The sequence below is a fragment of the Neolamprologus multifasciatus genome, chromosome 7 (assembly GCF_963576455.1).
Source record: "Neolamprologus multifasciatus chromosome 7, fNeoMul1.2, whole genome shotgun sequence".
Taxonomy (NCBI): Eukaryota; Metazoa; Chordata; class Actinopteri; order Cichliformes; family Cichlidae; genus Neolamprologus; species Neolamprologus multifasciatus.
Genome location: NC_140445.1, coordinates 43,379,745 through 43,391,664, shown reverse-complemented (window position 1 = coordinate 43,391,664; position 11,920 = coordinate 43,379,745). Strand labels below are relative to the sequence as shown.

At 39.4% G+C, this 11,920-nt stretch overlaps 1 protein-coding gene across 6 annotated transcripts in view; it reads left to right on the top strand.

Moving 5' to 3' along the window:
- The window catches only part of LOC146515012 (suppressor of tumorigenicity 7 protein homolog), a 57,892-nt gene that overhangs the window by 30,116 nt on the left and 15,856 nt on the right, over nucleotides 1-11,920 (top strand). Inside the window, exon 2 of one of the 6 annotated variants that reach the window (XM_085165249.1) lies at nucleotides 1,538-11,444. The exons of the other annotated variants lie outside the window; for them this stretch is intronic. The gene's annotated coding sequence lies outside the window, so the exon portion shown is untranslated. The remainder of the gene's footprint in view (nucleotides 1-1,537; nucleotides 11,445-11,920) is intronic. 6 annotated transcript variants of the gene reach the window in all.

The following is an 11,920-nucleotide window of genomic DNA, read 5'->3' as shown; positions in this document are numbered from 1 at the left end:
AATTTGCACCAGAGGTACACTTCAACTGTGAGAGACAGAATGTGAAAAAAAAAATCCATGAATTCACATGGTAGGATTTGTAAAGAATTTATTCGTAAATCAGGGTGGAAAATAAGTATTTGGTCAATAACAAAAATACAACTCAATACTTTGTAACATAACCTTTGTTGGCAATAACAGAGGTCAAACGTTTACTATAGGTCTTTACCAGGTTTGCACACACAGTAGCTGGTATTTTGGCCCATTCCTCCATGCAGATCTTCTCAAGAGCAGTGATGTTTTGGGGCTGTCGCCGAGCAACACGGACTTTCAACTCCCGCCACAGATTTTCTATGGGGTTGAGGTCTGGAGACTGGCTAGGCCACTCCAGGACTTTCAAATGCTTCTTACGGAGCCACTCCTTTGTTGCCCGGGCGGTGTGTTTTGGATCATTGTCATGTTGGAAGACCCAGCCTCGTTTCATCTTCAAAGTTCTCACTGATGGAAGGAGGTTTTGGCTCAAAATCTCACGATACTTGGCCCCATTCATTCTGTCCTTAACACGGATCAGTCGTCCTGTCCCCTTGGCAGAAAAACAGCCCCATAGCATGATGTTTCCACCCCCATGCTTCACAGTAGGTATGGTGTTCTTGGGATGCAACTCAGTATTCTTCTTCCTCCAAACACGACGAGTTGAGTTTATACCAAAAAGTTCTACTTTGGTTTCATCTGACCACATGACATTCTCCCAATCCTCTGCTGTATCATCCATGTGCTCTCTGGCAAACTTCAGACGGGCCTGGACATGCACTGGCTTTAGCAGCGGAACACGTCTGGCACTGCGGGATTTGATTCCCTGCCGTTGTAGTGTGTTACTGATGGTGACCTTTGTTACTTTGGTCCCAGCTCTCTGCAGGTCATTCACCAGGTCCCCCCGTGTGGTTCTGGGATCTTTGCTCACCGTTCTCATGATCATTTTGACCCCACGGGATGAGATCTTGCGTGGAGCCCCAGATCGAGGGAGATTATCAGTGGTCTTGTATGTCTTCCATTTTCTGATGATTGCTCCCACAGTTGATTTTTTCACACCAAGCTGCTTGCCTATTGTAGATTCACTCTTCCCAGTCTGGTGCAGGTCTACAATTCTTTTCCTGGTGTCCTTCGAAAGCTCTTTGGTCTTGGCCATGGCGGAGTTTGGAGTCTGACTGGTTGAGGCTGTGGACAGGTGTCTTTTATACAGATGATGAGGTCAAACAGGTGCCATTCATACAGGTAACGAGTGGGGGACAGAAAAGCTTCTTACAGAAGACGTTACAGGTCTGTGAGAGCCAGGGATTTTCCTTGTTTGAGGTGACCAAATACTTATTTTCCACCCTGATTTACGAATAAATTCTTTACAAATCCTACCATGTGAATTCATGGATTTGTTTTTTTTCACATTCTGTCTCTCACAGTTGAAGTGTACCTCTGGTGCAAATTACTGACCTCTGTCATCATTTTAAGTGGGGGAACTTGCACAATCGGTGGCTGACTAAATACTTTTTTGCCCCACTGTAAGTACCATTCTCATGGCAACCGCCAAACCCAGACAAATTCGTTGCATTGCCAGACAGAGAAGCATGATAACACGAGGGCCACGTGAAGTTTGGAGGTCAGTACTGATTGACTCTGAAGAAAGTTGGTGACCTCTGTGGACTATGCACCTCAGCGTCCACTGACCCTGATTTTATAGCCTTTTTGTAGCCTACCACTTTATGGCTTAGTTGCTGTCATTCCCAAACATTTGGGATTTTGTGGAACTTTTTTTTTTCTCAGAATTGTGGTAAAATTAGTATTTCCATCCTCTTTATCATCAGGGTAGTATGGCCATAAGCTATACGGCCATCTAATTCATCCACGTGAGTGTGTGTGAATATTACATGAAAATGCTTAGGTGTGTATATATAAAAGCACTGTATGAATGTGTGTGACTGGGTAAATGAGACTTATAGTGAAAGCACTTTAAGTGCTCAAAACTGAGTGGAAAGGCGTACAAGTACTGGTCCATTTACTATTAATTGGGCTCTCATTACGCTTAGTAGTGTTTGTTGCTCGTGTTTTGTAAAGGAGCAGTGCGTTACTAAATCATTGGCGAAGGTTGCTATCTTTTGTTTTTGTTTTGTTTTTTTTAATCATTCCTGTCTGTGGATCCTCAAGGAAGCACAGTAATAATTGAATTGGCTCAGCAGCATCCTGTAGAGGAAATCGCTGCATTTGTCATCATCTTGTTCAACCATAAACGTGATATTGCAGCTAATCTTGTCAGCCTTTTAATTTTCCATTGCTTTCCACATCATCACTCTGGTGTTTCAGCAGGCTGAAAAAAGAAAGGAAGGAAGTGCCTCATGACCCGAATGTTATTGAATCTAATAAATTGATCAAGTGAGAAATTATGCCTCTGACGTGAGCTGATGATAATGTTAAACAGTCCCCTCAACAGCTTTGTGGGGACAAAAATATTTAAACCTGAGTTTTCTCCATTGAAATGGGTCAGTGGCCATTTTGATAAATGGCATCATACTTGGCTGAGGCTAAAAGTAAAAGGGTATAACTGTGTGTGTGTGTGTGTGTGTGTGTGTGTGTGTGTGTGTGTGTGTGTGTGTCAAAGAGGCTGCTGCTTAAATTAATTTGTATTAATTAAAGTGTCCCTGGTTAACAGAAAATAATTTCTTTTGTATTATTCACAGATTTGAAGGGTCTTCCGTATCTCTAAAAGATTGCTTCATCCATTTTCCTGTAGGGTCATTTGGGGTTGTCATGGTTACCTCTGCAGGAGGAGACTAAGGAGCAAACCTCCCCCACCTCCCTTTATTAAAATCCATGTTATTGATTGGCTGGACTGGCATCTTCAGACTCCCCTTTGTACTTATTCTGCTGGTTTACTAGAGGAAGAGGAGGACAGAACTGGCTCACAGTTGTGTTGCCCTGCTGTCATTCAAAGACGGGCCCCAATCAAGAAAACGTGACCAAACCAGAGCCCTCACTAATAAATGTGCTCTATGAAAGATGACTAGCTTCTGATTAGATGTGGGTATTGATATGGACTCCCAAAGGCTTTGTTTTTTTTTCCCTTTTCTTTTTGAAAGAGCAACAAAACATCAGGTTTAACCAAATATATATATATTTTTTTTACTTTTTAGAAGTAGCAAATGTTAGTGTGCTGGTGGCTCCAGTGGATATGTCAGTGGAATGGAGGGTAAGTTATCTGGTGCTGCTTTATTTGGTGTGCAGCTGACGGGCTATGTGTAGTCAGGAACTGTATGGCAGCCATGTTTCTGATCTCTTTCTTTGCACACGGCCTTTATATTGTATAGCAGGTGGTCCTGTACATTTCGTATTGATATTCATGAAGTGGACTGTTTGCTCAGCGCGTGGGTGAAGGCCTGCTGATTTTGTGTGTGTGTTATGTTTTAGTTGTGTATCTGTGTGTGCTTGTGTGTTAGGAATATGCGAGCAGTTGCTGATATCTGTGTTTACAAAGTGGCCTGTTGTGGAGGCTTAATAAGCCTTGTTTGGTGTTTTTTGCTTTTGTGTGTTTTTTTTTTTCTTTCTGCCACCTGTGCTTGTTTTTCATGTATTGCTTTTATTCTCTAATGAGATTAAAAAAATTATTTTAAATGGGGAAGAAAGGTTATTTTGATTGTATCAGCATCTACAAAGCTCCTGCACAAAATCCCAGTTGTTCTAAGATTACAACAGCAATTGCCTTGTCCATCAGTTATTCTCCTTTTTTCCAGTTGCTTTATTGACATGAACGGAACGCAATGTTAATGCCAATGCATTTAAGGCCTCCCCAAAGCAGTTTTGTATGTTGCATTTTATTTTAAATCTTTTTTTAAAATGAAGATAACAAATCTTGTAAAACAATGATCTTCTAGGTGCTTAAAAAGACACTTAAAAAGCAGATTTTCTGCTGGCATCTCTCTGGAAGTTTTTATTGTTTTACTTTCTAGTCTTCATGTAAATGATGCTTTCTCTGATTTAAAATTATTGGCTTTTTTCATATTATGATTACACACTTGTAAATTAGATGAATATTTTTTGGCTGCTGTGTTTAAGTGGCACCTTAATTGCAGAAGACTCTCAGTTTTTGTCCTGGAACAGGTTCTATATTTATGTTTGGATGTTGAGCATTATACAATACAAATATGGATACAGTCTGTCTTCTGATTAATAGAGACTTAGTTGTTAGATCTTTTTTCCGTGCAAGGGAAAAGTACCAGTTTGGCTCTACATTCTTTGTTTCAACTGTTTCCATAGATACCCAAAATAAATTCCTCGTATGTTTAAATGAGTTACTTTAACTGTCTCTGTCCTCGGTTAACACAGTTCTTAAGTTTGAAGATCATTAATCTTTCAGTGCTGATAATAATCTAACATGTATGCACAAATGGTAGCTACTGTGGACCCTGTTACACATGCACTTTTGCTGCGGTGAGAGATGTCCATCTTAGTCAAAGGTCAGCAGAGGTAGTCGGACCAGGCAAGCTCTCCTTCCCAATCAGCCAGGGCCTGCAATATGAGCCAGGCTATGAGGCCCTGCCTAATCAGCACTGCCAACTAGCATTTCAAGCATGAACAGCTGAGCTGCAGTGACTTACAACATACATTGGGATGCAGGCAGCCTCCAAGACCCTCCCAGCTTTGTCTCATGCCACCCGCAAACTGCTTCTTACAAGAAAACATGAGATTAATGCACGTCTTTAAGCACAGCCATAAGTACTTTAGTTGTGGTTTAAGTACTTCGGAACCTAAATAGTGCTTTTTTAAGTTAACATTTCAATCAGCTCAACAAAGCTTGTTGCACGCTGTGTTGTGTGAAGGTGCGGAGCTGTATGTTTCAGGGAGAGAAAAGAATTCAAGCTAACTTTAGTCACAAAGACAAACGATGTAAGACGTTAGACAGGACAGGGGAGTAAGAAGCAAGGTTAGATTTAAAGGACTGCACAGTGAAGTTTATATGATGTGTTTTGATAAATGATGTATTTTCGATATTGTGAAATGTCCTGTAAACAAAGTAACCTATACTAACTTTGTGTTACTCAAATGTCAAAACTACTGGGTACTTTAGTGCTGGATTGCACAGCTTGTCATACTGTGGTGAGTTTGAAGCATTGTCTTGGACTGATGCACAGTGGGTGTGGTCCTCATGGTTATGCTAGGCTATGTCAAGTGTAGCAGAAATGAACTTGAATTTAAGCTGATGATGCTCAGACTCATTCACTGAATTCCACCTTTATACCAACTGTATACTGTCTAGTTAAAGACAGTATAAACAGTATAGTGTCAGTGTAGGGGATGGACATCAGCCAGGACGACTTACAAAACGTCTTGTTAAATTCAGTTGTGTAAATCCTGTACGTTTTCACTTTTACTTGAGTAAAGTTGCTTCAATACTTCAACTTTTACTGGAGTATTTTTGTTGACCAAAAGTTCTTTTTGTCATCAAGCTGAACTAAATTGCGTCTTTGAGAAAAGAGCCAGCATTGTAGAGGAAATAGGAGTTCTTGATTTATGATGCAAACATAAGAGAAGACAACTTGAGAGCTTTGTACACAAAAATACACAAAAATACATTAAAAACATGACAGTTTTATCTTGATATTGTTTTAAAAATTATTGGAAGAAAAGATATTATTGAAATTAAAATTCCTAGTGCAGTGTATGTTGTATGTCATAAATAACTGCATTACTCAAAGAATCAGAATGGGATTAGAGCGATCTGTTGACACAGGGGTCAGCCATGCTGTTTTGAAAGTATTTTAAAAGGACAGAATATTGATAAGATTGCATGCACCGATCTGAATCAATTTTCTTATTGATGTCATGATCAGACTGTGTAGTGTACATTATGATTTTTATAGGTCTTCACTTGGAGCACAGAAAGTAAAGGTGATCTGAGACGTAATACCTCCTACTTCCTGGATCTGGATCAATTAAAAAAATGAAACATTTCATTAACTTAAATAAATAGTAACTTGTTTGGCTACAGACAAACCATTATGGAGAGAACAAAAATATTTGCATGAGATTAAGGTGCTACAAAAGCTGCACTTTGATGAACAGTGCTCATCAGACATAGAGGCTTATAATGTATTTGACCATTTGGACGTTGTTCTTTATTATCATCCTTCAACAAGGATCAGTGATTTTTATTTAAAACACAAATTAACTGCCGTCTTTCTTTTCTTGTAACTGATGGACACACATTGTGTATGTGCGTATATGAGATAGAAGATAGAAGACTGTGTGTATGTCTGAATAGGCGTGTTCACGTGTGTCTCACGTTATGTCTTTTTTCATTCAAGTCAGGCCAGCAGTCTGCCAACTGCCCCCCCCCCCCCCCCCCCCCCCCTCTTCAGTAAAGGTCACATCTCTTGTTGTCTCCAGTGACATTTAGTCCTGAATCTGCCTGATAGAATTTGTCCCTCCAATTCATCTTCTTACTCTCAAACCCGACTCTCTCGCTATTTTCTGGCTAGTATTAACACTTGGTAGTAATTGTAGCAGCCAACGGGGCTAAAGGAAAGTGCAGTTAGAGCATGAAGTGTCACCGGGTCGGGTCATGGCAATGTAACAGAAATAAAATTAGTGTGTGGAAGAATTGTCTCCTCACATTGAAGTTAGATTGAACCATTAGTTTAAGTATGCAGGATTTTGATGATTAATAAAGTTTGTCAAACATGGTAGGTTCTCAAAGCCATTTTTCATTGTATATTCAATTCAGTAACATGAATTTGGAATAATGTAGCGCTTACTCACAGCAGGACGTGGAGCACCTGGACTGGTGAACTAGATAAGATACGATAAGATAAAACTTTATTAATCCCTCGGGTGGGTTCCTCTGGGAAATTCGGTTTCCAAAAGCACAGCACCGACAGAGAAAAAGTTACAGAGCGTGAGCAGAATATTATATATAAATACACACATATATAAATAAAATATACGAAGGGGATAAATAGAATAAATAGGAATAAAAATAAAAGTACAAGTGAATTGCACATTTAAAGTATTGAAGTCTATTGCACCGTTGACTATTAACAAAAGTATTGCACAAAAGGTATTGCACAGTGAAGTGAAGAGGCACTACAGCTTAGTTGTTCCCCCCTCCTTTGTCCTCCTGTTTCCCCTCCCTCTCCCCTCCAGAGAGGAGTTAAACAGTTTGATGGCGTGTGGGACAAAGGAGTTTTTAAGTCTGTTGGTTCTTGTCTTTGGGAGAAGCAACCTGTCACTGAACAGACTCTTCTGGTTGTTTATGGCCGTGTGCAGAGGATGCCCAGCATTGTCCATAATGTCCAGCAGTTTTTTTTAGTGTCCTTTTCTCTGCCACTGACACCAGAGTGTCCAGCTTCATGCCGACCACAGAGCCAGCCTTCCTGATCAGTTTCTCCAGCCTGGATGAGTCCTTCTTTGCTGTGCTGCTCCCCCAGCACACCACAGCATAGAAAAGTACTCCAGCAACCACTGACTAACTAAGCATGATTTCAGTCAAGCTTCCTAATTGCAGTTCTTAGTTCTTATTTTAATCTACATTTCTGCATTGCGGTTTCTGTAACTGTCCTACTTGTGAACATTGACAAGTACAAGTAAATTATAATAAAAATTGAGTTAAAAAAAAAGCTTCATGATTGTAGTTAGTCGCAGAGCCATGTAAATGAGAGAACCTTGTTCTGCAGATCAAATTAAATAGCTGTTAAAACAGAGGTAATGTGAGTCTGACTAGCTGAAATCAGTGTCACAATAACTCTTACATTTTCTTAGGAGTAAAAGTTTCAGCACCTTTCCCTTTAAGTGAACTTCTTGTGATTCGCCGCCCCTCACAAACTAAAAGGTTAAACAGCAGGTGGTTGTGGACTCTGACTCTTATCTGCTCCCTTACAGAGTGCACACTTAGGATTACTTGTAAATGCACTGATCTCATCATTTTAGACTTTGGTAAATCAAAATATACCAGCATTTACATAATGCTTTTCTAGGCCACTTAAAGCCCTTTAGACGATATGAACTATATATGTTTTTACTGTTTAGAAAAAGTTGGGGAGTTTTTGTACAAACTAAAAATAGATCTACCCTTTAGTTAACAAAAACCATTTCATGTTTCTGACAGCCAATAAATCCAAATCCAGAATGATGCAAAACAGGGATAAATAAATGTTGTATTCTTATGTCAAGCTTTAATTGTTTTGGGAGTTTGAATGTGTGACATTTGGATTATGAATATACTACCACTGTATATTAGTTATGGCTAGATTTATTGGCTGGATGAAGAGTGCTTTTCCAGCCAGACAGCAGTGGTTGAGAGACTAGACACTGCAGACTTACAGCAGCTGCTAAGCCTGTTTTTCCATAGACCTAACTGAAAGAGCTTCTCTGCTGGGATGAGAGCCTCCACTTCACTGCAATGAATAGCTGTCCAGCTGCACTTAATTTATGCACGTGTGTGTTTCTGAGTGCAAATGAGGCTGGGTTTCTGAATCTTTTGTCCGCCTTTCTTAACCTCCGTGTGATTCACGGGAAATTAACATGACAACCCAACCAAAATACAGTACCTTGCCAGTATGGCATTGTTTACGTCAGCTAATAAAATCTCTAAACTTTACACCAAATGCATGAGGGAGATGTCCTGCTTTGTCGTCAGAAAACAGGATGGTATTGGAAAATTTGCCATTCAGTGTTTAATTACAGCCTTGACTTCTACCAACTATTTACAGAGAATCAACATGGTGATCGATCTTTAAATAATTTTTGTTTTGTAGTAATTCCCCGGGCTTTGCCCTTTTACTTTAGTTTTAGCTAAAGTCCACGGTCACTCCCTGCCAGGCTGCGGCAGGGAGTGATTTATCATTTATCATTATGCAAGTTTCTGGAAATAAATAATTAAATGACAATCTTTTCTTAAGTTGGGCACAATTTTTCCAAATTATGAGTAATCATGATCTCAGTATCAAACAGAATAATTGAGATTATGATTTTTTTATTTTTATTCTTCTGTAATGTTTGTTTAATCATCAACTTCAGTATGCGTGCAGAGTGGCTGTACAAAGAGCAAGTCAGCAGCTGATTGTGTGGAAAGACCTTTACCTACAATCCTCAGCCACTCCATAGTGAATCATTATTTTATGTCTGAAATGTTGGCTTGAGGCTACTGCTGTTTCTTTTTCTTGGATTTAATTTTTAACCAAAAAAACTTTTTCACACATAGCTGAGGCCTCTGGCTTTTTTGCTCCTTAATTAAAGGTGCTAGATTTTTAATTAAGGGCTGTTAACTCGCTACCATTTTGTGAGCATCTCCCAGTTAACAGTTATTTCCTTAAACAGTTCAATATTTCTTTTCCATTGAGTTCATTTTTGCAATGATCCAGCTCAAATTCGCCTTTTTTTTTTCCTCGGCGCTGTCATATATAAACCATTACAATGGTGCTCATATTAAACATGGCCAGAAATAATGAGTTCAGTACAAGTATTCTCCAAGATCCAGGAGCCCAAGCTTCAGTCTGCAGTAATTGCTCAGTTTCTGACAGTCTGTGTAGAAACTTGATATGATCATCTGAAGTATGGAGGTCCTCCTACCTCGTGTTGGTCTTTTGTTTGTGAGGGGCAGCATATAAAAAGGAAGCTACCTTAAATTCAAGGTAGCTTATTAAGGGATTGGAGCTAAAAGGGTTGTTTTAGCCTGTGGATGACCTGAAGAGCTAAACGAAGGCCCAGTGAAAATAATTAAGGATTATGAGTGAGTAGAAATGTCACAGTTCACAATACCAGCTGTCGCTTTTGTACTATAACACCGTTCTCAGAACAAAATTGCAAACAGAAGGCAGAGGACTCTTGGGGTTTTTCGTGGACCAATCCTAACCCTTTAAAATTTTAAATTCAGCTTGCTTGTCCCTTTAGGTTCTATATTTGGTTCCATTTTTGCGGTTACACTCGACAGCACCTGCAAACTAACAAGCTAACACAGAACACACCAGAAAGAAAAGTTTATACTGAAGGTAGATGGTTTCAGCGGAGTTGTGAGACCTCCCATTTGCCCATGAGACAACATCTATTTTCAAAGAACAAAATTTGTGTTGTCATTTTGATGTTCCAATTCAAACACCAGTAAAAGCAAAGTTTCAGACAGAGCGCAGAGGCATCAAGAGTGGCTCAGCTCAAATCTGCAGCACAAAACACACTGTTTCTTTGAGCCCAATCCTAAAATGGTACAGCTGTAATGGTTAGTTTAGTTTTTATGTGCAGTCAGTTTGATGTTGGAAAGCTGTGCTGTAAGATACAGGCCAAACACATGATTAAATATTGCTTACTAATGTTTGTCTTCAATTTTTTATTTTTAAGTCGAGCCTTCTTATCCCATTGAGCTGTCATTTCATGAGAGAAGAAGCTAGAACAGATTTGTAGACGTAAGAGTAAGAACAAAATTTAGTTGGTTTTTGTTAGTTAGTTTTTAACTATAGTTAAAAACTAACTAATATTACTGGATGCTATCAGGATTCAGGCAGTGTGGCCATCGTCTTGTTAAACTGTAATCAGGGTGTGTTGTTTTGCTTGAAGGCTGCTAACACTTGTTTGTGGACTGATTGAGGGATTTATGTGAACGAAACTGTGTCTAAAAATCAGTGCTACACACAGTGAATCTGAAATGACTTACTGTATACAGTGCACCCCAAATATACAGACATGGACAAAGCTGTTGATACCCTTCCACAAATCAGACCACAGTGATCTCCAGGGCCATTTAAGAATAGTCCAGTGTTTATTTCTCAGCCTTTCTTGAGTGCTGTTAGCTTTTTTGGTTTTGGGCCATTATCCCATTGCAGTATTTTTCACCTTGGTAGCCTTGGCCGTTCATTTTGCCCTGCACAGGTTCACTGTGACAGATGCCCCAAACCCACCACCCCCACCCCTTTTCAACAGTGAGGTGTTATTTTCTTTTGAAGCATCATTTTTCCACCTGTAAACATAGAACTGATCTGAGTGGCCAAAAAGCCCCAGTTTTGTGTCATCAGTCCAAAGGACTTTGGGGCTTGTCAACATGCATTTTGCTCTTGTGTCTTTTCTGTCAGTAGTGGAGGCCAAGTGTAGTTCAAAATGTGATGGATGGTGTGATCAGAAATGACGTATGTTGACCTTGGAGTTCAGCTTGAATGGTTTTGGAGGATTTCTTTCCATTTCCACATCATAGGAGGTTGACTGCAGTCCCATGAACCTTATATTTGTAAGAATAACGATAATTGTGATCACAGTAACATGAAGCTGTTTGGACATGATCTTATAGCCTTTACCATTTTAATGTAGATACTTCTTTCTGAGCTCTGCAGACGGCTCTCTGTTGCTTTGTCGAGTCAGTGTTCTGGTCAAACATTTAAAAGAATCAGAGAAGATCATCAGGCATTTGAAGTTGCACAGAGGTCACGCTGCTGATCTTTTCGGTAAGGTAGTTGAAGATTCCTTCCAAATCTGCTGCTAGTAGAAAATTATGGTGCATGCGGTTCTAGCCATTCCTCTTTCCCATATTTAATCACAGTAATTGGAGTATCCACAGATGCTTCAACTGCAAATTTTAGTAAAATATTTCAGGTTATTTCAGGCCATCGCTGTGTGAAGGGCTCTGTGTGATAGTGGAATAACTGATTGATTTTATTTATTTTTTGCTTTCAAATGTAGCGATTCAGAGTAGAGGCATTTCCCAGGCACTAAAAATAAAGATTGGATAAACGAAGGCTTCTGTATGCACCTCTGACAGTTTCTTTATAGTAAATGGAGGAATGTCATTTGATTTGTAAAGGCTTAGCTTTGTAAACTGTACAGCATTTTTAATCTGTAAAAGATTTATAACTATTCACTTTGAAATAAATCCACTTGGACTGCTTCCAGCAGTGCACTCTTGCTAGAATCTCAACCTATA